Source organism: Sorex araneus, chromosome 11, assembly GCF_027595985.1.
Source record: "Sorex araneus isolate mSorAra2 chromosome 11, mSorAra2.pri, whole genome shotgun sequence".
Classification (NCBI taxonomy): Eukaryota; Metazoa; Chordata; class Mammalia; order Eulipotyphla; family Soricidae; genus Sorex; species Sorex araneus.
This window is the reverse complement of record NC_073312.1, coordinates 39,548,737-39,575,312: the sequence shown is the minus strand read 5'-3', so window position 1 is coordinate 39,575,312 and position 26,576 is coordinate 39,548,737. Positions and strand designations below refer to the sequence as shown.

The window sequence follows — 26,576 nt, the reverse complement described above, 5'->3', positions numbered from 1 at the left end:
AGGAGGGAAGAGGAGGGCGGGAGAGAGAGAAGGAGAGGGAAGAGGAAAGAGAGGGAGAAGGGAGGAAGGAAGGGAGGAGAAAGGTAAGGAGGGAGGGAGATGGGGGGGAGAGAGGGAAAGGGGAGGTGGGATTTGCGGCTACACAAGGCAGCTTTTGCTGGTGATGTGCTGGGGGCTGGGGTCGAGCAAACGTCCTTCATGCGGGGCGAGGCGGGGGGGTACTGTAGGTCCGGGCACTGAGTCCTTTATCTCTCAGGCGTGAGCTCCCGTCCAGGTGGCCGAGAGGGCCGGGCTGCCGAACCTGACCTTCAAACCCTCTGGCGAAAGGCTTTGGCTGCGACTCCCGGCCCGCCCTCGGCCGGAAGCGGGGCTCGGAGGCCACGCGCCGACACGTGCCCGGCGCCGCGCTCCGCCCCCTCGCGCTCCCCGCCACGCCTCCCACCCGGGGCGCTCCCGGGCTCCCACCCGCCAGCTCCGCCCGCGGGCGCCACCCGCCCGGCGCGCCGGGCCCCCGCCCCCCGCCCGGCCCGGGAGTCGCCCCGCCCCCGGCCGCAGGCCCCGCCCCCGCAATCCGGGCCCCGGGGCCGCCCCGCCCCGCGGGCCGCACTCGAGGCGCGGGGGCGGCGCCCTGCGCGATGACGTGGGCGGGCGTGCGCGGTGACGGCCCGCGTCCCTGTTACTCAGCGGAGCGGCGGAGGCCGGACAAGGCGGCCCGGGGCGCGGAGGCGCGAGCAGCGCTGGGTAACGGCCGCGGCGACCGCCCGGACGGCGCCGGTGCCCGCCGGCGGGCTCTCCTGTCGCCGTTGGCTGCGCTGCGGGGTGAGTGCGCCGAGGGCCGGCGGGCCGGCGGGGGCGGGGGCGCCGCCGTGTTTATGTTATTGTGCCGCTGCCGCCGCCGCCTTCTCCTCAGCAGTGACCCCCCCCTCCTCCCCCTCCTCCCGGGAGTGGGGGCGGGGGGCGCGCGCGGCGGGCGGGGGCGGGGGCGGCGGCGCGGGAACAATAGCTGCCCGGGGAGGCCGAGGTGGTCGCGGCCGTGGGAGGGCGGCGGGACCCCGGCGCGCCCGCCCACCCCCTCCCGGCGCCTGGCTCGCCGGCGCGGCTCGGTGCTCGCGGGGGCCGGGCGCGCGGGTCCTTGCGTCCACGTCGGGAGGGAGAAGCGGAGGAGCGCGGCGGCGCGGGGGAGGGGTGGGGTGGCAAGTTCCGAGGCACTTGGCGAAGGTCGGGACGGCGGCGCCGGGGCGGCCCGCGGCGCCCGGGCTCCCCTCGGCCGCCGGCGGGCTGCGGAGCCCCGGAGAGCGCGCGGGGTCCCCGGCGCCCGCCGCCCGCGCGCCGCCCGCGGGGATCGCGTTGGCTTTTCGCGGTGCCTTTCCTTTGTGAGCCGGTCCGGGGCGAACGCAGGCGCCGAAGCAGCCCCGGGGGTGGCCTTCGGCTGTCGGCGGCCTGGGCGGGAGGTGACCGGCGCCCCGCGCGGGCTGGAGTGGGCAGCGCGCGCGCCGTCGTTGCTCTCGAGGCTCACTCCAGGGGTGACCTTTTGACTCTTTCCCTCCCCCCCATCCTCCCATCTCTTTGTCTTGGCTCTCGGTTTCCCCAGTCCCTTTTTCAAAGTGTGGCGATGAGCACTTTTCTTCATCCTGGATTTCTCCAGAGTTCCACCCCAGCTCTTGACTGTGAACTTAGTGGACACGTTGTGGCTGCGGGAGCGTTCAGACCCGGTCCAGGCATTGCTATTTTTACTCCTGAAATTGAGAGCTCTTCGCCGTAAAAAAAAAATTCTGTTCCGCCAGCCCATTGTGTTTGGAGATCAGCTACCAGCAGGTATTTCCTTGGCAGTTAGAACATCTGTTTATTTCATTCATTCGTTCAAGCAACTGTTTAGTAATGCACCCCGATGGGGAGTCTGCAAGTAAGGAGAAATAACCCTTTAATGGAAGAGGATGCTTTGGATGAAATACAATGTGTATATCAGTAAGACTACATAGAAGAAATACAAGAAGGTATAGTTGTACAGTCTTAGTGATTGTACTTTTTTTTTATTTTTGAGTCGTACACCTGGAACTTCTAGTCTGCTATTATACTTGGAAATAGATTTGGTGAATTGACAACAAATGTTTGGATGAAAATGATCAGTGCAGGGGTTGGAGCCATAGTATAGCAGTCAGGGCATTTCCCTTGCCTGAGGCTGACCGGGTTTCGATCTTCAGCATTCCTTAGGGAGTGATCCCAAAACAACAACAACAACAACAACAAATGTCTAGTGCTGAGGCTGACAAAAACAATCAAAATACGAGTTCCTTGAAGGCAAGTTTCTCTTGCATCCGAGTTTCCAAAACCTGTCTTGGAATCTGAGAAGTACTCATAAAAGTTAGACTGAATAAATCCTTTACAATTGATGATATTTAAAATCAAGTCTTAAAACAATTTTTAAGATGTTTTGTAAAATAGGCCTTATGCAAACTCAGTTTCAGATGATTGAATTATCAGCTAATTGGTTAGGACAGTAGTTCCCCTCGAACCCCCCAGCCCCACTGTCCACACCCCCAGATTTTTTTTTTTTGTCTAAAGTGCTTAATATGTATCATTATGAATATTATTTGAGAAACTTTGATTTCTTGAAGTGGAAAGCAAGGATAAATGAGATAAACTGCTTGAAAGTTTTACAAGAAATGCTTATAGTATTTTAGAAATGTTTTTTAGAATGCTTAATTTTTTAATTTTTGGACTAATGAGCCCCAGACTCAAAATAGTGTTAGTTTATACATATTTCCTACTCACTGTTTAATACATTTTAGCCTTTATTTGGGATATGAATGGATCTAAAGTGAGCTTATCATTTGATGTACAATAGAAATGAATACGAAAATGATACTTCATTAAGATAAGGGATGAAAACTTGAGATATCACTTATTGCTTGACCTTGTTAAGGTATCTCAGGATTCCAGTAAGAGTTAATGATACAAATCCTTTGGCCAGGGTATTTGGGAAGCCAGAACTTGTCTTTTTAGGTTTTTTTCCTTAAACTTCTTGGCTTTTTAAAATAACATTTTATTGACATATTCATGTACTATTGAATTTTTTCATTTAGAATATGTATTTGTTATTTTAATTTATTTTTGTTTGAGGCCATACCTAACAGATGTTCAGGACTTACTCCTGACTGCTTTCAGGGAACACTCCTGCTGGGGTTCAGGGGACTGTATGGGGAGCTGGGGATTGAACCTTGTAGACTATGCGCGAGGCAAGCACCCTACCTACTACACTATTTCTCCGGCCCCTGTATTAGTTTTTTAACATATTTGTGAAGTTTTGCATCTGTTACAGCTAAATCAAGGACACTTTCATCACCCCAAAGAGATCACCTATCTCTAAACATTAAAAGTTACTCCCTACCCCAACTCTGGATTTAAAGGAAGCGATGGCACTAATTTTGTTTGGTATTTTTCATTAGAATGGAAACTTCCTTTCATATTCAGATTCTAGGAGAAACAGCACTCGGAAAGGAATTTGAGAAAATAAATTATATCAATTTACAATCTTAACTATATGCTTAATGTGTAATATAAAGTAATCCTTCAAAGAGAAGGAGGTAATGTGATTGCTTGATACCCTTCCAGCAATAGTTTTGAAAACCACAGTGCCTAAATGGAAGAAAGAAAAAAAAGTCTATCACAGTGACAGACTGGAGAGGCGGGGGTAGAGGGGGTGCTTGAGGGAAACTGGAGCCATTGATGGAGGGAAGTGGACACTGGTGAAGGAATAGTGCTTGAACAGTGTAGTGGTGAAACTCAATCATGAACAACTTTGTAACTTTGTGTCTCAGGTGATTAAATTTAAAAAATATCTCAGTGGAGATACTCAGTGAAATGACTTGGAGTAATTTGTTAAGTGACTAGTCACAAGCTATCCTAGTTGTTGCAGCTCTTCCTAGTCATAAGATGTTGAGTAGGGAAGCCTGATTCTTGTTAGTCTACCTTACTGGTGATTTGGGTTTTGACAATGTTTGAGTCATTTGGATAGTTGAGATGCTTTGTTGTACATGTATAAGTTTAAAATGGTATCTGACATTACTAGCTCTCTAGAGGTCAAGTCATTGGTATGGGTAGTAGCCATTCTGATTCACATAATGTAAAGTCATTAGAACCACTTAGCTTTAGCTGTGAATCATTTGCCTATTTCATTGAGTTGTGCTGCTGGATGTCTTAGTCATGTGCTTTTAGCCTGAACATTTTTGAAGCGTTGTCTTCTTTTTCTAATATAGAGTACCTTGAATTTTGATTACAGGAATGTTGAAGTGTTGATTATTCAGTATAGTAGGTGGGATGGAAACTACCCAGGATTCTTGAGTTCTTTCATCTGTACTTGTCAGCAAGTTCTAGAACTTTATATAAGTTTCACATTTTTGGTGAACAGTAAACTTTGGCTTTGAAATTCTCTGTTTTTTTGTTTTGTTTTGTTTTTAATGTTTGTTTCTCTAAAGAGATGATTGTTTGGAAAATATACTGGGATTAAAAAAAAAAATTCTTGGGGCCTGAGATAGTATAGCAAGTAAGGTGACATTAGTGACCATGATTCTGTTTCAAGAACATAATAAAAGTTAGACTTCTATAATTTTCAGAAGCGGAGAGAAAAACTGAATAGTCTTTTATAATTTTCAGAAGCAGAAAATTGAGTCAACTATTATGGTGATAACCACACTTAAAACATTTTTAAGGCAAATCAGAAGTGTCATTGTAAGCTAGGAGTGCTTTGGTAGATTTTATTTATTCCAAAACATTAGGCTTATGGTGCTCTCGAAGATTTAATGAAAAGATATTAAAATGAAGAGTTAGCCTCATTCTCTAGTACCCTCCTGAAAAAGGTTATATTACTTAAAAAAAAAAAGAAAAGAAAATGATGCAAATAGGCTTCCCCCAGATAAAACCCTTCCCTGACCCTTCCCTGAAACTATGGACAGATCAATTTCATTTAAATCCAGTTTTTAAAACTGGCATGAGGTATATGTGTTTAAGACCTTTAAGAAAACTAGTTGTCATTCTTTTCCAAGGCAGTGTATTATGTCACAAATTTTTACCACAAATAATACCGAATTCATGTCTGTATCTTTCATTATCCTTTAGTAGTATATCAGGTTTGGCTAAAATCTGCCAATTTAGAGAATTAAGGAGCTCAGACTTAATAGTGGTTGCTTGCATGTACTTTGGGGTTTGTTCTCAGTTCTCATCTATGCACCACATGACAAAGGTTCGTAGTTTAGGGTATATATTATCTTTGGGCATTTCTCCTTCGTTCTCTGTCAAATGAGAATAATAATAGCATATCATCTCATGGAGTCATGGAATATGGCATATAAAGTACCTGGCACTAGTAGAGCCTGAAATACTAGATGTAAGCATTAGAGAAATTTTAGCTGTTACCACTTATTTTAACGTGGGACAAATGTAAATACCAATTAAATTTAAAACAAGTTTGATGTACAGTATACGTTCAGGTTCTCTAGAATATGCAGTTGTTTTCCTTTGTGTCTCTGGGCTGACATTTAAAATTTGATCATTTCTTCTGATCTGAATTGATTAACACAATATAATATTTGAACCAGTAATTATCTCTGTCTTAAAATTTGGAAATTTCCAAAAGCAAATATCAAAGGGAAGTTTTGATGTGTTCTGGTACAAAGATTTTTTTTTTTTGGCCCCTCCTTCAGATAATTGCTTTAATTGTAGCACTGTCGTCCGGTAACATCTCCATTGTGAGACTTGTTACTGTTTTTGGCATATCGAATATGCCATGGGCAGCTTGCCAGCTTGCCAGGCTTTACCATGTGGGCAGGATACTCTTGGTAGCTTGCCAGGCTCTCCGAGAGGGACAAAGAATCAAACCTGGGTCAGCCAAGTGCAAGGCAAACACCCTACCCACTGTGCTAACGCGCCAGCCCATTGCCTTAATTAAATATAACAAATACTAACCTGCTAACTAACTAGGTAGTATACTAACCTATACTATCTCCGGCTCCAGGGATTCTGGGAACTGGAAATAGATTTATCATGTGCCTACATTGGAAAAAAAGTAGAATATTGGTTATGTTTGTAAAATTTAATCTTGTGGGACTTTAGCTCTATGTAATCATTTCAGATTTGCCCGAGATAATCACAAGTTTGTTAAGCATTTTCTAGAGGTCTCTAGAAAAAATAATAGAGGTTATTATCTGGAAATACTAGTTTTATGTTTTTCTCTATTTTCTGTGTAGTGTTTTTGTTGTTGGCTTTTTTTGGGGAGGGACTGCACTGGACCTGCTCAGATCATACTCCTGGCTCTGTGCTCTAGGATTGTTCCTGGTGCTCAGATGGAGATTAAATCAGGGTCCACGAGGGAACCACCTTAACCCCTTTAAGTCTCTCCAGCCTCTGTGTAGTGTTTTTATGATTGCATAGTTGGATTGATACATCAGATTTCTTACTTTAAGACAGTATCTGAGATGTGCCTGGGCAGCAGTATTTTACTAAGAACCAAGCCTGTACTAACCCAGGTGCTAAGTGATGGAAAGGCAATAGGAAGTAGAAGTTGGTTTGTATTTCCAGTGGGAAATACAGACCAACTTGGTGGGAGTCAAGGACAAACGTACATGTATGTATAGCAACACAAAGAACCAAATACTATTAGATATTTCATTTGGGTTTTCTTTGGTCATCAGGCCTGTGAGCCAGATAGTGTGTCATATGTATATTTAAATCATCTATATCTTTCCCTGTCTTTTATAATATACCAACTTAGTAAGTCAAAGAAAAGCAAATACTGCTTGATTTCACTTACATATGGAATATTATAAAGAAAATACCTGAACTCATAGAAAAAAATCAGACTTATGGCTACTACAGGTGGGGAGGAAGGAATTGAAAGAAGATACATTTATAATTACTGGACATTTTATTTACACTATATTGGATACAGTAATAAACTATATTGTATAGAAAAGTTGAGAACTCTGTTTTCTCCTTTCTGTTGAAAAGAAATACTGCTTTTCTATGAATAAGAAGATGGATAGAAGTGAAATCTGTTGTATATTACAATGCTTGTGAATCAAATCTTTTGATTTAATGATGTAGATATTAAATGTTAACAGCAGTTTAAAAAATAATTGGCTTCTGCTGGGCTATAAATAAGTGAGCAAATACAGTCATGCATACTTGATAAACAGCAAAAAACAAGATGCCACTCCTGATTTTCTGTTTCAAGTGAGAGTGTGATTTGCACCCTTCTGTTCTTGCAGTACCATCCACAATAGCCAAAACCTGGAAACAATCCAAGTGTCCACAAATAGATTACAAAATAAACTATGGTACATATAGTTTATGGTACATATAGTATATGGTACATATCACTGTATCATTGTCATCCCGTTGTTCGTCGATTTAGTCAAGCGGGCACCAGTAACGTCTCTATTACACTCAGCCCTGAGATTTTAGCAGCCTCTCCTTACTCGTCTTTCCCAACAAATAGAAGCTCTTGCAGGGTCAGGGGAATGAGACCTATTGTTACTATTTTTGGCATATCGAATACGCCACGGGTAGTCTGTATATGGTGTGTGGTATATATACATATATGTATAGGTACATATAACCAATGAAATATTACGTAGCCATAAGAAAAGATGTCATTAAAATATGCTGCTACACAACAGCGGGTAGGGCGTTTGCCTTGCACGCGGCCGACCCGGGTTCAAATCCCAGCATCCCATATGGTCCCCTGAGCATGGCCAGGGGTAATTCCTGAGTGCAGAGCCAGGAGTAACCCCTGTGCATCGCCAGGTGTGACCCAAAAAAAGCAAAAAAAAAAAATATATATGCTGCTACATGAAGGGACCTGGATAATAGTATGCTGAGTGAAGTTAGGGAGAGACAGAGACAGAGACAGAGACAGACCAACACAGAATGATCTCCCTAATATACAGAATATAAAGGACATAATGTTGGGATAATGAACACTCAAGATAATGGAAGCAAAGAACATGAGAATTGATATTCAGTAGGAAACAAGTCACTTGAGTGTGCTGGGGGATAAGACAGGAAGCGTGGAGGGGCAACATGTATGGTGGAGGAAGTGTTGAACCCAGAGGAGGAGGTGGTGCTGAAAGGTGGTAAAGTGTTATGTATAAAACTCTATCAGCAATAGTACTGTGAATCACAGTGCAAAATATTAAAAAAAGAGAAACAAAAGAAATGAAAACATGAGCCGCCTCTCTTAGAAGCAGACTTGCGCGTGGAAGGCAAGTGGGGGTGAGGAATGGGGGGTGTATTGGTGGAGGGAAGTGTACACTAGTGAAAGGATTGGTGTCGAAGCATATGAAACCCAGGCATGAATAACTGTGATTTCACAGTGACTAAATTAAAGAAAATAAAGTTGAGTGATAGGGATTAATAAATATCTAATCATAAGAAAAAACATGTGATGGGGTTTGAAGTCAGGGCCTTGCATGTGCAAGGTATGTGCCTCTAAACCCTGAACTATGCCCTCAGCCCTACTTGTTGTAGCATTTTATAGGGTTTTTGATTTGTTTTTTTGCAATGTTGTATATTAAAGTTTTCCTAGTTATTATTTACTTTCTGATCAAAATGGCACCTTCCATTTTTATCTTCAACTTAGTTTCTTATGTAAATTTTTGTATTTTAATATTTGATTAATAATCACTTCCCCTTCAAATTGTTATGTGAAATTGTACTGTGGTTGAAATTCTCAATTTTTTAGGAGTAAATGATGCCTTCCCTTTTCCACTTTATTCACTTTTTACTTTCTAAACTTTTACATCCAAGTCTTTTCCTTTTATGCATTGGTAGCAGTGATGTCTTTAAAACATAGTTTTCTTCCATACTGTATAAAGAATCAGAATACACACTGAATATGTGAATATTATGTAATAAGTTAAATTGGCTTAGGCTTGTGGGAGGTGGTAGTATGAAAAATGTTTCTTTTGTAAGAAACATTAAATAAGCTTGAATTATGCTTTTCAGAATGTCAGGCAATTTGACAGAGTAATCATTAGACAGTTAATGCAGAATTTGTAATTAATTTTCTTGTCTCTTACTCGATAATTCATGGAGATTGCTTTCAAAATGTATAGGACCCAGAAATAAAACTTAGCTCTCTAGAAGCATGTAATCAAGGTAGAGGGTCAGATTTATTTTGGTCTTAGAGCCACTTCAGGTAGGCTTACTCCTGACTGTGTTCTTGGATCACTCTGGCAGTGTTCAGGGGGCTATGTGCTATGGCTGGGATGAACCCAGATTTGCCACAAGCAGGCAAGTGCTATCTCTCTGGTTCAAGGGTGAAGTTATTTAACAGTGAGAAGTGAATGAATGGATAGAAAGGACTTAAGGTTAGATAAATGTTACTGACAAAAATCTGCAAGTCGGAAAAGCATGTTGATAGATGAGGGAGTGGAAGATTTGAGTTTGGTTTGAATGTTAGATTTTATTTTTTTGACAGGAGAAGGGCCTATACCCAGTGGTGCTCAGGGCTTACTTCTGGCTCTGTTCTCAGGCATCACTCCTAGTGAGACTCAGGAGACCATATGGGGTGCCAGGGATTGAACCTATTGTCACCGTTTGGAAGGGAAATGCCTTATATGCTGTACTATCATTTCAGCCTCTGTTGGATTTGAGGTGGCTCATTTCTGTGAAATTGTGTGGTAGTTGATTGAAGATACTTGGCTAAATAAAATCCAGTCTGGATTTTATTTAAAGGAGCTCTGCTAATTTATTTTTTCGTCTCTTTCAACCCCTTTTCCCAATTCCTCTAGTTAAAATTATTAACTGCATCTTTTAGAGAGGGTGAGGATACAGCACAATGGTATGTATCCAATTCTGGTTTCCCCACCCACAGGGACCTGGAGGACATCTCCAGCTATAGTTCTGAGGCACTGTGGGGTATAACCCTGGTGGCCCCTGACACTCTACCCCAGCACCTTGGGGCCCAGTAGCACCACATCCTCAGGCCCTCATATTAAGTTGTCTGGCTTGATTGGTTGAATATCTCTTTATAAGTGTCCCCTGGACCTCCTGAGCACTGTTTACAGAATCCCTGACCCTCACTCCCATACCTACACAGTGAGAAATGAGCAGGTGTGACCTTATGTAGATAACACTTTTTTGTTGGGATTTTGGGTCCACACTTGACAGTGCTCAGAGGTTACTCTGACTCTGCACTGAGGAATTACTCCTCGTGGTGATCAGGGGACCATATGGGGTGCTGGGGATCGAACCTTGTGTACAAGGCAGGTGTTCTACACACTGTATTATGACTTGGGCCGCTATATAGATAACTTTTAAAAGATTAGCTGTGATGTGGATCAGAGAAATGGGTTGAGAGATAAGGAAAAGGTGGGATCCAACAAAAAGTGAAAAGAAAATATGCAGGAAAGGGGATAGAAAGCTAACGTGTCAAAAATTTGCCATTAACTGGAGCTCCATTTTCCGCCAATAGGAGAGAATGCTAAAATTGTGCTGTGCAAGGAAATTTGGTTGTCAGGAGATGTAGGCTACTCCCATCTTTCTCGTGGTTTTTGTTTTTCTCAATGAAACTTGAGATTGGTGATGGGCATGGGCGCAGGGGAACAGGAGTGTGAGAGCTTCGAATCAGTTTGTTAATAAATATTGCTTAAAATACTGAATTTAAAGTGGTATCAGTCAACCTCACTTTGTGATTTCCCATCCCAGTTTTCTTTAGCTTTTTAGATATAAACACAGAAAAGACAGAGCTCTCTGGGATTTTCATCCAAGTTTATGCCAGATATATTGGCATTCTTCAGAGGGACAGAATTAGTAGAAGATATGTTGTGTATGTATATAAAATGTCAAGGAATTTGCACACACAGTTATAGAGACTTGACAAGTCTGAAGGACAGGGGCTAGAGTGATGGTACAGCAGGTAAGGTCCTTGAAAGCAGTCAACAGGAATTCAATCCCTGGCAACCCATATGGTTCCCAGAGCCCACCCGTAGTAATCCCTGAGATCAGAGCCTGGGGTTAGAGTACGTGCGCTGGGTATCCCCTCCCCACACCTGCACCCTGCTTCCCTGAAAATAAGAGTTGGGAGGGGGCAGGCAGGCAGGAAACTTTTCTCTTGGGTAAGGGATGATTCTGCAGTCTTGAAGCAGAATTTTTTTTCATCAGTGAAATCATGGTTTTTCTCTTATGATGTTCAACCCATTTGACAAGGCCTATACACATTGTCCAGAAAAATTTCCCTTTGAATTTAGCTGGTAGAAAATATCGTCAGGTTGGCCCACTGAATATCACTGGCTGTGGTCTCTTTAAAATATATATACTAAAGCGCAACACATATTAGTGTTTGATTGAATAATGGAACCATGTAACAGTGATTTTGATACATAGAACTAACAAGGGCACTAGTTCAGTTTAAAAGAAGGGAAAAGGGACAAGGGAAATAATATTGTAACTTTGTTGTTTAAAGAAAGTGCTTAGGGGCTGGAGGGATAGAACAGCGGGTAGGGTGTTTGCCTTGCACCCGGCCAACCCGGATTCGATTTCCAGCATCCCATATGGTCCCCCGAGCACCGCCAGGAGTAATTCCTGAGTGCAGAGCCAGTAGTATCCCCTGTGCATTGCTGGGTGTGACCCAAAAAGAAAAAAAAGAATTTAACAGGTTTATTGAGATTTTACACAGTCATTACAGTTCTCCTAATTTGCACCATAACAATCACTTACATTTTCTTTTTATTATTATCATGAGGTCCGTGTACCTCCCAAGGGAAAAAAGGTGTTAGAGGGCAGAATGGCATGTGGTACTAAGGATTTAGCTTGAGGACTGGAACATATATAAGGCATGTACTGCTTGAGCAAAATCCCAGCCTTTATTACCCTATTTGAAGTATTCAGTTCAAAAGGTTTTCAGTATATTTGGATTAATGCAGTCACCTCAACCTGATATTAGAACTTTTCCTTTAACTTAAAAGGGGAAAACACCATGCTTACTCTTTACTCTTCATTTCTGTGTCCCACTCCCCTGTCTCCACCATTAGGATCTGTGGAAGTTCATCTCAGCTGCTAATGTAGAGTCCCTCTAGGAAAAATGACCACAGATACCTGACTCATCCATGAGGATTTTGTTACTCATTCATATCATAGCATCCATGTATTTTTTACTGCATTATTAGCATACTGATACTTTCAGAGAGGTGGCATTTTTGTTTTTGTTTTTTATTTTGATTCTAATTTTCCTAATTTTTTATTTTTGCATTTTTAATTCTTGCTAAGAGTGTTGAGCTGCATTACCTTTGTTAAGGATAACGAATTTGTTGGCTTGATGAAGACTTAACTTGTAAGATTGTCTATTTGAAATTCTAGTGTGTGTGGTTTTTATTTTCTGTGAGATTTTCAGGTACCAGTTTTGTTCAGTAGAGATTATTTATTCACTGATACACACATACATACATATATTATAGCAGTTATTACAAAAGGGGAGCTAAAATGAGAAGTAGAAAAGGGTAAAACAAGTGACAAAAAACAGTGACAGAAACTACTTTTGCAAAATTTGGAAGAGATAAAGATGGTATGGTATGTGTTTATCAAGAATGAGAAAGGCCGGTCATATATAAAAGGGGCTAAGATTTGTGGATGTTTATGAAACTGTCACGGACTCCTAAATATTGTGGAGGAATTGAAGAGCATCTACTTGGTTAATTAGATAAACATTTTTTTTTTTTTTTTGCCTTTTGGGTCACACCTGGCGATGCACAGGGGTTACTCCTGGCTCATGCGCTAATATAGTAATTCCTGTTACTCCTGGCAGTGCTCGGGGGACCATATGGGATGCTGGGAATCCAACCCGGGTTGGCCGCCTGCAAGGCAAACGCCCTACCCCATTGTGCTATCACTCCAGCCCCTGGATAAACATTTTAAGACACCATTCCACAGTGAAATCCCAGGATACCCATCTAAAGTGTTGAATTGAGTTCATTGAGTATTAGGATTTACACTGTGCCTTACAGCAACTTATATCTACAAATAGCCACTACTATACAGTAATTCAATTTGGCGGAATTCAATTGTTAATAAGATAAAATAAAGTGTTAACTGATTTTTTACTGCTATTTTTGTATATGTAAAAATTTATATTTCATAAATTCACTTAAGTGCTTGCTCTTAACTCATTATGTTTCCAAAGTTTGAAAATTCACAAAAGTTTCTCCCACTCTTTAGCCATTATGAGGAAAATGGTACTTCTTACAGTCCTTCCTTTCTCCTGAAAAAAGAGAAAGAATTATTGGAAGTTTTCTTTTCTGAGATGATCTTATCCATAGAATTTTTACTGATATTTACAAGTTTGGAAGATGGGAATTGTTTCGTATCTGAATCCCTATCTGCCATGCCCCTTCAGCTTCCTAATATTTATGCAGTTTTTGTTTCATTAGAATGGTTTAAAATCTTGTTATTTGTTATAACTGTACTTTGTTGTTACTACTTCTTGTTGCTTTTCAGCTGATCATTTGGCCATGTGATTTGATTTTTACATGTGATTTGATTTTTCCCACAAAACCGAACTTTATTTAATAAATTTTCCAAGCTTTTTGATGCTAATTTTTTTTATTTCTTTAAATTTTATTATAATTTAGGTAACATGATTACAATAGTTTTAAAAGTTTATGGTGTTATTATATAAAAGCTAATTCACCTCCACCAGTAAAGTTACAGTGTCCCTTTGTCACTAGTCCAGTCTTCATTCTCCCCACCCTTTCACCCTTTAGTTTATCAGTTTCGTAATCTAAGACCAGAGTTTGTCATTGATACTGTCTATTCCCTTGTATTTTCTTTCTGTAGTTATTTCACTAATGATGAGATCCACCAATTTATATACAGAATGGTAAACAAGGGTCAAAGATACAGCTTACAGTGGGTTGAGTGCCTGCTTTGCATGCAGGAGTCTTGGAATTGATTCTCTCCCCATTGATCTGTACCCCACTGGGTGTGGCATAGGAATATAAACAGACTAGAAAAGCCAACTAGGGCTGGTATGTAGCTTAGCAGTAGAATACTTGTATGTGTGAGGCCCTGGCTTCCATCCCGGGCACCACATCAGACAGAAGAATGGTCAACATACCTATTGATAGAATAGTGTGACACCATTGGATACAATGTTACTATACTATAATATACACCATTGGATACTGTTGTTAGCATTTTGTTTTTATCTGCCAGTTCTTTTTAAACTGTATTTGACAACTGTTCCAACCAAAAACTCAAAGTTGACCACATTTTCCTACAATGTCATACTTAAAAAAAAGCGTTATATATCTAGTCTGTTGTATTCATATGTGTCCAGTTGTCAATTTGTAATTGGATTTCTTGAACTAGTTTATTCAAAGTTCACTCTTTATATTATGGGTTCTTTTAAGGTACTACAATTCTCCCCATCTTGCCACTCAGTTTTGGCATATTATAGAGATCACGCAATTCATCTTATGGATTATTCTCACATTCTGAATTTTTTTCATTGAAGTGTTTTAACTTTCACATGTAACCTCTATATTTTTCAAAAGTAGGTCAGGTTTAAAGGCTGTTATACGTAAATGTAACCCAAAATTGAGTATAATACTTAGATGCTTCTGTGTATTGATTCATAGCAGAGGACATATAACATTGGATTGCTACTCAAAGTGATCATTCATTTAAAATGGTATTCTCCAGATATATAAATTAAAGATAAGATCTGTTCTCCCCCCCCACACACACACAATAAGTTCATCAGAGAGGTGATATTTGACAATGAAGATATTCTGTTTTCCAGTAGCCTTTTGCCTGATGCTTATTGCATCCACTGATGCCCTTTGTCTAAATTATTTTATTTGGGCTCAAAAATGTTACTTTTTTCTAACAGTCCTTAGATTGTTAGAAAAAGTGTTAAAAGGGAGGATGGGATAAATGTCTTTTTCCTTTATTTTATCAATTTTTAATTTCATGAACAATTAAAAAGATTTTATTTTATCAGTCCTCTCAACTCTGAAAATGCTTTATAGTTATCTTTGTGGTGCATAACTGTCTTGGTAAAGCTTTTTTCTTGTGTTTTTATGATAATTTTAATCAGTATTCCTTTTTTTGTTTTGTTTTGGGGCCACATCCAGTGATGCTTGGGGCTTACTGCAGACTGCTCAAGAATCACTCCTGGTGGTGCAGGGGAACCATATTGGGGACTGAGGATTAAACTTTGGCCAGCAGTGTGCAAGGCAATCATCCTACCCACTGTATATCTCTGGCCTCCAGCATTTCCATTTTTGGTAAATTTTATTTAGAAATTTTAGTTTCACAGACAAAAAGGACATTGCAGTGAATTCCCATATACCCTGCACCCAATTTCTGTTATCAGCATTCTGTTACTGTGGTACATTTATTAATAGTGAACTGGTAGTAATTCATGATTACTAAGTACCTATAATTTATTCAGGTTTTGCTAGGGAATTTTGTTTTATCAAATGTCCTCCTGCTGTTCAGTGATTTACCACATCACATTTACTCCTTGAGTCTCCTTGGGATTTTTTTGACTCTGATTTTTCTCAGACATTCCTTGAATGTTTTTGATGATGACAGTTTTGAAGAATATTGGTCAGGTATTTCATAGCATGTACTCCTTAGTTGTAATGTGATGTTTTTCTCATTTTAAGATTATTATTATGGGTTTGGGGAGAAAGATCACTGTATCACTGTATCAACATTATTCCCTTGCTCATCGATTTACTTCAGCGAGCACAAGTAACGTCTCCATTGTGAGACTTTTTACTGTTTTTGGCATATCGAATACGCCATGGGTAGTTTGCCAGGCTCTGCCGTGCGGGCGAGATACTTTTGGTAGCTTGCCAGGCTCTCCAAGAGGGTCGGAGGAATCGAGCTCGGGTCGGCCGCGTGTGCAAGGCAAACACCCTACTCACTGTGCTATCGTTCTAGACCTGGGGAGAAAGATGAAAGGGGAAAATGCTATTTCAGTCACATCATGTCAAGAGTACATACTATTAAAGTTAAATACTTAATTATTTTATTTTATTATTTTTTAATTATTACTATTTTGGTTTTGGGGCCACACCACTGGTGCTGAGGGTTTACTCCTAGCTCTGCTCAGGGATCTTCTTGGTAGGCTCAGGGACCATACGGAGTGCTGGGGATCTAATCCAGATCAGGCATGTGCAAAGCAAGCATCCTTTGAACTGTGCTATCCCACCTGCCCCTTAAGTTAACATACCTTGTGACTGTTGATGTTGGCCATAATACTATGGCTGAAATAAGAGTTGTAAGATTTCTCCAGTGTAAAGTTACTCCTCTCCTTCTCCCCACCCCCTAATCCCGACAGCATTCCTTTGGAAGAAGTTATCATGTGCAAGCCCACACCTTGAAGAATGAGGAGCAAAGAGTGAAGTAATGCTTCTCTTTGAGAGTGGAGTGGATTCCAGATTTTTCACTACATTTATTGATCTGTTCATTTTATATCAATTTAGATAGATTAATATTAATTTGTACTTTGGTTATTATACTTTGCTACTAGTTTTACTGCGCAAATTGTTAGAACTTTGGCCATTGAGAGAGCTTTCAGTTGATTCTGTACCCCTTTCACAAAAAGACCTCCTTTTTTATGTTTTCTGCCCAGTCCTAAAATGAGCCATTTTCCATGGATCTCCTAGTTCTTTTTGTTATGTAATGATGGTAGAAACCAAGATGTGGATGGTAACTGTGTTGGAACTGATATATGGTTTCTTTCAGGCACTCAGCAGAGAACAAAGGAGTGTGTATGTTAACACACATATGTAAATATGTGTCTATTCTCATGTCTGTAAATATTTCTGTGTTTAACCATCTGTGTATTAAGCGGAACATGAGTTCTTACTATCTTTACTGCTTTAATTCTAATGTTACCTCCTGGAACATTCTGGCATCTTCTCTTTCTCCAACAGCAAGAAATATGCTTTCCACCATACAGGTACATGAGAATATACATAGCAGTATCATTTTTTTCCCCTTTCCCCAGCCCCCTTTTTTTGTGAGCTCTAAAGATTGTCTCTGCTTGCACACTTGGCAGTGGTACTCAGTGGGGTCAAACTCTTCAGTTGTGGTGTTTGAGCTTTTTTTCTGGGTGGGGGGGGTGCTTTACCTCTAGTCACACTTTTGTTTGCAGTCCTTGCATACATGGCTGCAGTATTCCAAAGATTGCATACTTTGTTGTGGCTCTGGAATCCTAAATAGCAGTACTTCCAGAATCATACTCAGTGAATCTGAAGCTGTGCTGGACATTGAACTTACAGCGTTACATTTGCAAGGCAGGAACTTGGCCACTGAGCTATCCCCAGGCTCGTGTATCATAATTATTAATTCATATTCAAATGGAAACAGCTGTCAACTGAGATTTTTGGTCAGTTTTTAAATTTCTATATAAATTATGTGTCTATAAACCCAGTTTTATTTCTTTCTGATTCTGTATACATCTTATTTTATTTAGTTGTCCTATTGTAATAGAACTTGGGAGTGTGATAGTAAATAGAAGTCGTGAGAGGGACATTCTTGCCTTATTCTTTTAGGGGCTGAGTATGCCACACCTGACAGTGTTCATTGCTTACTTGTGGCTCTGTGTGCAAGTTTTGGTAGGGATCAGTTTTGGTAGGGTTCACAAAACCATATGGGATACCAGGGATCAAATCTGGGTCTGCCTTATGCAAGGCAATTACCTTACCTGCTGTATTATCTCTCTAGCGCTCCTTTGCTATATCCTTGAATTTAGAAAGTATCCAGTTCTTATGTATACTCTTAGTGGTGAGTGGTTTTATTTGCTTTTAGATGTTGTTTTACTGCATAATCATTCCCACCTTATAATCATCATACCCTGACCAGTACAAAAAATGCTTCATATAATGATTGCACTCCACATTTTGGGGAAAAAAATAAAGTGGGGCGAAGGCATGAAATCTTAAATGATTATATGGTGAAATATGTTGTTTTACTGCATACTCATTGCCACCTTATAATCATCATACCCTGATCAGTACAAAACATGCTTCATGTAATGATTGCACTCCACTTTTTTGCCCAAAAAACACTCCAAAGACATGGAGGGAGGGAGGAGGGGGCAAGAAATCTTAGATGATAATATGGTGAAATATGCAGGATTTCTTTTTTCCCACTTCCCTCCATGCTCCTGTGTAGATATTCTTTATTAAATTGAGGAGATTAGGGGCTGGAGCAATAGCACAGCAGGTAGGGTGTTTGCCTTGCACATGGTCGACCTAGGTTCGATTCCCAGCATCCCATATTGTCCTCCAAGCATTGCCAGGAGTAATTCCTGAGTGCATGAGCCAGGAATAGCCCTTGTGCTATGTCGGATGTGACCCCCCCAAAAAAAATTTGAGATTATTATTTCTAGTATCTTAGATTTTTGTGTGTGAATGAGAAGTAAATTTAGCTGAGTGATTTTTACATTTATATGATATGATTTTGATTTTTCTTTAGCCTTTTGATGTGTTGGATTATAGTAATAGATTGTACAATCAGCCTTGATTTCTGCAGTAAGTCTGTGGTTGTTGTCTAGAATTCTTTTTATATGTTTCTGGACTTGATAGCTAATATATTATTGACATTTTTGCCATCTACCTTCACCAGAGATACTGCTTTGTCTTATTATTTTCTTAGTTTTTTGTTTTGTTTTGTTTTAAAGATTGTGTGAGAGATAGTACATTGTACCTACCTGCTGTAATGTCTCTCTAGCCCTCCAAATTAAAAACTTTTAAAAGAGGGACTGGAGCAATAGCACAGCGAGTTGGGCGTTTGCCTTGTTCTCGGCCAATCCGAATTTGATTCCCAGTACCCCATATGGTCCCCTGGGCGCCGCCAGGGATAATTCCTGAGTGCAGAGCCAGGAGTGACCCCTGAGCATCCCCAGGTATGACCCCAAAAACAACAACAAAAAAAATTTTTAAAGATTTCCACATTGTTTTTTGTTGTTGCATACTGCATTTTGTATGTCTCCTGCTACTCTAAGGTAACCTTACTTTTGGTTGTTTTTTATCTATTCATCAATTTTATATCCTTATACACATAGATGAAAATATTCAATACTTGCCTTTTCCTAACTTACTCAGCTTCTCAAAATTTCCTCAATGTCGTTGTGAATGTCAAAATTTTGCTTTGTAAAAATAGCTGCATGTATTCCATTGTATAGACATGACATGTATGTTTATATTCAGTCATCTTTTGCCAGGAAGTTGTGTTGCATCTGCATATTAGCTGTCTAAATAATACAGCATTGGACTGCATATAACTTTGTTATAATTAACATTTTCATGTTCTTCAATACTCTAAGGTGGTATTATTGGACCATATAGTTTATCTTTAGTTTCTTGAAGGGGTTCTGTAGTATTTTCTAAAGGGTTGTACCATTTTATATTCGGTACACGAGATTTTCTTATACTCTCTGCCCCTCCAAATCTCTTTGACACTTACCATCGCTGATTATGAAGTGAGCCATATTCATAGGTGTGGTATTAATTTGCCTTTCCCCATTAACCATTTATGATAAGCATTATTTTTCATATGCCCATGTCTACCTGTATGTCCTCTTTGGAGAATTATTTAAATCTGCCCATTTTTGTTGTAGAAATTCTTATATATATTACATATCACTTAACAGATTTATGTTATGTAAATATTTTTCATTCAGTATGCTATACTTTTGTTCTGTGGTATTTGTTTTTGTACAAATGTAGTCCCATCTTATCTTCCCTTTCATTGCTCTTGATATGGGGTTTAATCCTCCAAAATATCTCCTAAAGCCTATATAATGGAATGTTTTACCTATTTCATTTCCCATTTACTTTCTGGTTTGGAGTCTTATATTTAAGGTCTTTAATCTATTTTTAACTTATTTTTATATATGAGGTTATAGAGTAGTCTTGCCTCATCCTTTTGCATATGGTTGTGTAGTTTTCCCAACACTGTTTATTGAAGAGACTTATTTTATTACATGACCTTAGATCTTTGTTATAATATTGATAGGTGCATGTACTTAACTCCCGGCACTAAAGTACATGTCACTGATCCATGTGTCTTTTTCTTTTTATGCCCCAAATTATGGCAGTTTTAATTACCATTGCTTTATAGTGAAATTTGAAGCCAGGTGACATGATAGACTGCAGTGAAGGCAAGTGCCTTAACTTCTGGGCTATTTCTCCAGCCCTGATTCTCAGACTTAAAATTTTAGAGTTGTTGTTCTTGAAGGTTATTAAGAATATCCAAGATTGGGGTGCAGTACCACCAGCAGGTCAACCTGGTAAACCACAAGGTGAGTGCGTGCATCAGCAGCCTGATGGTGCATTGAGACTTCCTGATACCCCAGAATTGCTACTGTGCCTCAGGCAGGACCCCCACAACTTGGAAACAAGTTTTCTGAGAATTTAAATGACCACAAGTTATGGTCATTTAACCAATATGGGAGCCATGCACACAAACCACCTCCGACTCAGCTATACAAGCTCTTTTATCAGCCTTGCTTCAGAGATCCATAAATCTCAAAAGAGATCAAAAATTAATATTGGGCCAGTGTGAGGCTGAACAGACCAGGGTAAATTGGAAGGGGGCAGGTCATCCTGGTGGCTCACCCAAGCAGAGCCCTTGGCAGCTGCTCCCCAAATCCAGAATTGTTACCATGCCGCCGGCTGGACTCCACTGTTTCAGGACGGCCCTCACCAAGGTATTAACCTGTTGAAAATTTAGATATGAGGGTTTTGTGATTGAAATCTTCAGGCTTTCTCAAGGTTGGGAGGGGCTACCTCCTCCCACTTCCCTGTACTTCTGGAAGCCTTGGCAGTCCATCCTTACTCCAAAGCTGCCACCCAAGTTATAAAAGCTACTGCAGCCTTACCTTCCCAATAAAAATATTGAACGCCGTGAACAAAAACGATGAACTGTTAATACCTGTATTGCAAACCATAATGCACAAAAGGAAAAGGAGAGAGAAGAAAAGTGCCTGCCATAGAGGCAGATTGGGGGTGGAGTGTTGGGGGATGGTGTGAAGGAAATGTACACTGCTGGAGGGATGGGTGTTGGTTCATTGTATGACTGAAATAACCATGAAGAGCTTTTTAATGTCTTATTTCATGGATATTCAATTAAAAATTTTTTTAAAAGTAATGTGGATTTCATGCCCATTTAAGTCAGCTTAATCAGTGGCTGAATAAATAGCAGTACTCTTAAATTTAAAAAGAAAAAGAATATCCAAGAGCCGCCTTTTTATTTGGGGTTCAAATATACCTTATTAGGAATTTAAATTAAAACATATTAATATGACTGGAAACATTTTTTTTTCTTTTTGGGTCACACCCAGCAATGCACAGGGGTCACTCCTGGCTCATGCACTCAGGAATCACCCCTGGCGGTGCTCAGGGGACCATATGGGATGCTGGGATTTGAACCCGGGTCAGCCGCGTGCAAGGCAAACGCCCTACGCGCTGTGCTATCACTCCAGCCCCTGGAAACATTTTTTTTGAAAAATATGGTTAAGTGCCCTGCTGGCTACACTATCTCTCACAGTAGCACTCCTGCCTTTTTTGTTTGGGGGCCTCACTGAACGGTGCTCAGGGCTTACTTCTGGATCGACATTGAGGGATCAATCCTGGCAGGGCTCAGGGTACCATTTGGCACGCCTGGGATTGAGCATGGCCTGTCCTGTGTGCAAGGCAAGTCCCCTACCCTCTGTATTTAGCTTTATCCCCAGCAAGTAACCTTTTAAAGATAAACCAACTTTGCCAAAACTAACAATCTATTGTGGTCAAATAGGTTTCGGCCTTTGTAAAACTACTACAATTGTGTGAGAATGAATGAGTGAAAAAATGGTATACACTTCTGAATTGATTCTTCTCCCCCTACCCTCAGCACTTTTACTTAGTTTTCTTGTCTTGTCTGATTTGCAGATTTTTCAGTAGTATGAACTGTATTGGAGAGTTTGGGAAAGACAATAAGAGTATAGAGTAGGCAGGTTACCTATATCAACACTTGGGCAACAGTAACCATATATATTTTTTTTCTTTTTTGGGTCACACCCAGCGTTGCACAGGGGCTACTCCTGGCTGTGCACTCAGGAATTACTCCTGGCGATGCTTGGGGGATCATATGGGATGCTGGGAATTGAACCTGGGTCGGCCTCATGCAAGGCAAATGCCCTACCTGCTGTGCTATCACTCCAGCCCTATCAACAGTAACCATATTTGAAGCAAGGTTTTTCACTCAAAAGGAACAAATCAAGGCTTGGGGGAAAAAATGGAGGATAAAAGGAAATTTAGATCTGCTGTTCTGTAGAAGTTTTTGGAGGCTTGGTGTACTTCTCCAAGTAAATAACTCTAAGTGATAATAGATTGGTTGAAATGGGTTTTGTTTTTAATAAGATCAGGTCCATGATGGATTTTTGTGTCACTTTTTTTTTTTTAATTTACAGTGATTGGACACTAGGCCCATTTCCCAAAATAATGGTGACCTAAAGTGAAAGTTTCTGTTGATTGCAGTTTTAACTTGATTCACACAGCAAACATTGTAGCTTTTATAGGCTTATGCTACTGCCATTTTAAAGATATGGCAGTGGAAGACAGGAAGCCTTCATGAAGAAGGTAGAGGAAAGATGATTTAAAATAGTATAAAAATACATGGAACTATTTGCAATAAACTTGGATACAGGGGTTTATAGTATTTGAATTCTAAAATGATTATGCATTGAACATATCAATGTGTAAAATAGAGTACTATCAGAGTAACCAGATCACATAAGGTTTTGATTCTTGGGGGTCTTTAAATAATTGATCACAGATAATTGAACAGTGACTATAGTTGGTTACCTCTGAAAATTACAGTGACTATACTCCAGGTGAAGCTTAGGAAATTTAGGGTGACAGATTTGCTCTCTATATGAATGTTTAAAACTGTACAGATTTTTATTTTATTTTGTTTTATTTGCTTTTTGGGTCACACCCGGCAATGCACAGGGGTTACTTCTGACTCTGCACTCTCAGGAATTACTCCTGGTGATGCTCAGGGGACCATATGTGATGCCAGGAATTGAACCCAGGTCAGCCACGTGAAAGGCAAACGCCCTATCCGCTCTGCTATTGCTCCAGCCCCAAAACTGTACAGAATTTTTTAAAGTTACACTTGTACTATATAGATTCCAGTACTATTTATAACTCCATGTATGTAGTCTTTACTCTGAAGAGCTACCCTTATTAAGACTGTTGCCAGATTGACCATCTGCTGTTAGTCATTAATTTTTTTTTCATACACTTAAACTAGAACATTTCATACTTGCTTTTGGGAATTTCACAGTAGCTCACCTTACAGAAACTGATTGAGTATTGTGTTCATGACTGTTCTCAGCCTAGATTTCTAAACTGGTAGAATGTTTGCTTACTGTAAGCTTATTTTTTATATACTCTAGTCATAACTATACCACAAGAGAAATCCCGATCATTTTAAATTCCAAATATATTTGTTTTCTATAAACAAGGTAATAATGCTAAATATTTCAAGAGACTTAAAAAAATAGTGAAATTTTTCTTGTCATTTGAAGTCATACCATCCATGGAGAGAAAGCATCCATGTAAAAATGTCAAAATCATGTTTTGATTGCTATAAGTTAAAAACACTCCAGGAGATTAGGATTTTCAGGTAAGGAGTCTGACTGTCTTTTATTTTCTTTTCCTCTCTGCACACTAGATGCTCAAAAAACAAAATTTCACAGATGCTTTACTAAAAGAAAATTGTCCAGTAGTGGCCTAATAGTTTAGGGCCTCATTTTTACTAGCACTGTATCAGTGAAGATACCAAACTCCCACCTTCACCCAGTATAAGAGTTCTTCCTTCCCTCTTCCCTACCTTCTGTGGTCTGTTACAAAATTGTATTTTCACTCCTACCAGGCACATCGGTAGGGCATTCGTCTTGCACACAGCCAACCCAGGGTCGATTCCTCTGCCCCTCTCGGAAAGCCCGGGAAGCTGCCAAGAGTATCTCACCCGCACGGCAGAGCCTGGCAAGTTCCCCATGGTGTATTCGATATGCCAAAAACGGTAACAAGTCCCACAATGGAGACATTATTGGTGCCTGCTCGAGCAAATCGATGCAGTGGATTTGCTCTGACACAAGATGACAGTGACAGTAACCAGGCAATAATATGTTCTTCCTTTACTAGGGTATCATTAGAGTAAGCCTCCTCTTACAGAATGTTTAAATAAGGTTCCCAGTCTTAGAATTCCCCAAGCAATCAGGTTTAGTTGAGATTTTTTTTCTTCTATCAAGAACTGAAATAGGGGCCGGAGCGATAGCACAGCGGGTAGGGCATTTGCCTTGCACGCAGCCGACCTGGGTTCGATCCCCGGCATCCCATATGGTCCCCCAAGCACCGCCAGGAGTAATTCCTGAGTGCAAAGCCAGGAGTAACCCCTGAGCATCGCTGGGTGTGACCCAAAAAGCAAAAAAAAAAAAAAAAAAACAAAAAGAACTGAAATACTTGATCTTGAGTTTGAAAAAAAATACATACCAAACTAAGACAGCACTAATGTCAGAATCAAATCAGTATTTTAAAGTAACAATTAAGAAAATGTTTCAATGTGCAATTATAAGAAAACTTGAAGCAAAATTTCAAAAAATCAATAAAGAGAAGTTTAGCAACGTTGGTTAAGTGAACCAGCTCCTCAGAATGCCAAGATACTATGTATGACTCCACAACATGACGATAATCCAAGTGGCTTTATAATTGTTTGTAGTTTTAAAATGAAGAGGAGACCCACGTGGTTCAGGTCTAGGTCTTGAATAATTGTACCAAATGCTTGAAGAATTTACAGTACAGAGATTTTGTCATAATTTCTACCAGAAAATAAAACATAAAGGAACACTTCCTGATTCATTCTGTAAAATTATTATGAACCTTACTATAAAAATGAGACAGATAATTAAAACCAAAAAATCTTTCAAACCCACAGCTCTCATAAGTACAGAAGCAAAAATTTCTTTCATCCAAGGTCAGAGAGATGGCACAGCAGATAAGGCGCTTTCCTTGCACATGACTGACCTGGCTTTGATCCCTGCATCCCGTATGGTCCCAGGATTTCTGAGTGCGGAGCCAGGTGTAACCCAAAACCAAAACAAAACAAAATTCTTTTTTTTCTTCTTTTCTCTGTGCTCAAAGGATCGCTCCAGGCATTGGAGGACCATATATGGTACTGGGGATCAAACTGGGTTTGTCCAAATGAAAGGCTTAACCTTTGTACTGTTTCTCCAGCCTAAACAAACAGATCTGAATGTCTGTGGAATCTGCTAGAAATCTAAAAATTAAGGTATGGGAGTGTACACTTGTCAATGGTCAGGGCTTATTCCTAGTTCCATACTTGAGCATCACACCTAGCGGGGCTTGTGGGACCATGCAATGCAGGGGTGGGGATGGGAGTGGGGGTGTCAAAGTACGTGCTCCAGTCTTGAACTGTATCTTGCATCCAAACATCGTGAAGCAACAGTGTCTGAGGTGTGTGACGGCCAATTGATTTTTGACACGTGTAAAAGAAACTTAAAGGAGGAAGGATAGTTGTGTGTGTGTGTGTGTGTGTGTGTGTGTTTTATAACTTTTATTGAATCACCATGAGATAGAGCATTACAAAGCTGTTCATGATTGTGTTTCAGTCATACAATGATCCAACACCCATCCATCCAGCAGTGGGCATTTCCCACCACCAGTGTCCCCTGTTTCCTTCTCACCATCCCTTAACATCATCTCCCCTCCCCCAGCTTGCCTCTATGCGGGCACTTTTCTGCTTCCTTTCTCTCCTTTTGTGCATTATGGTTTGCAATACAGGTGCAAAGAGGTCATGGTGCTGTTCAGGGCGTTTAAGTATTTTTATCGTGAAGGTAAGGCTGAAGTAGCTTTTGTAAGTTGGGTGGCAGTTTTGTGCTGTGGACATGACTGCGAAGTCTTCCAGAAGTACAGGAAGATGGCAGGAGGTAACCCATCCTAATCTTGAGAAAGCCTGGAGATTTCAGTCACAAAACCTGCATACTCGAATTTTCAACAGATTATATCTTGGTGAAGTGAGATAGTGGAATCCAGGAAGGGGCATGGTGGCGATTTTAGATTGTGGAGCAAGTGACTGCCAGGGACTTTGCTTGGGCAGGCACCAGGCTGACCTGCCCCCCTCCAATTTACCCTGGTCTATTCAGCCCGGTCCAAGATTAACTGCAGCTTTTGATCTCTTTCAAGATTGATTTATGGGTCTCCTGAGCAGGGCTGGTAGAAGAGCTTAAATGGGTGGCTCTGGAGTTGGTTCGTGGGTGACTGCCAGTGCTTCCAGGAGTACAGAGAAGTGGAGGGAAGTAACCCATTAAGGTCCTGAGAAAGCCTGGAGATTTCAGTCACAAAACTCTCATCTAAATTTTCAACAGGTTACTGTCTTATTGAGGTCCATCTTGAAACAGTGGAGTCCAGGCAGGGGCATTGTGGTGATTTTGGACTGTGGGAGTAAGCTGCTGCCTTGCTTGGGTAGGCACCAGAATGAGCCTCCCTCCCGCCCCA

The 26,576-nt window shown here is 40.8% G+C and overlaps 1 protein-coding gene across 7 annotated transcripts in view; it reads left to right on the top strand.

The window, feature by feature from the left end:
• The first annotated feature begins 627 nt into the window (after positions 1-627).
• The window catches only part of MAPK8 (mitogen-activated protein kinase 8), an 83,211-nt gene continuing 57,262 nt past the window's right edge, over positions 628-26,576 (top strand). For 5 of the 7 annotated variants that reach the window (XM_055118707.1, XM_055118706.1, XM_055118710.1 and 2 more), the window contains exon 1: positions 628-819. The gene's annotated coding sequence lies outside the window, so the exon portion shown is untranslated. The remainder of the gene's footprint in view (positions 820-26,576) is intronic. The other 2 variants (XM_055118708.1, XM_055118712.1) reach the window with 2 other exon arrangements.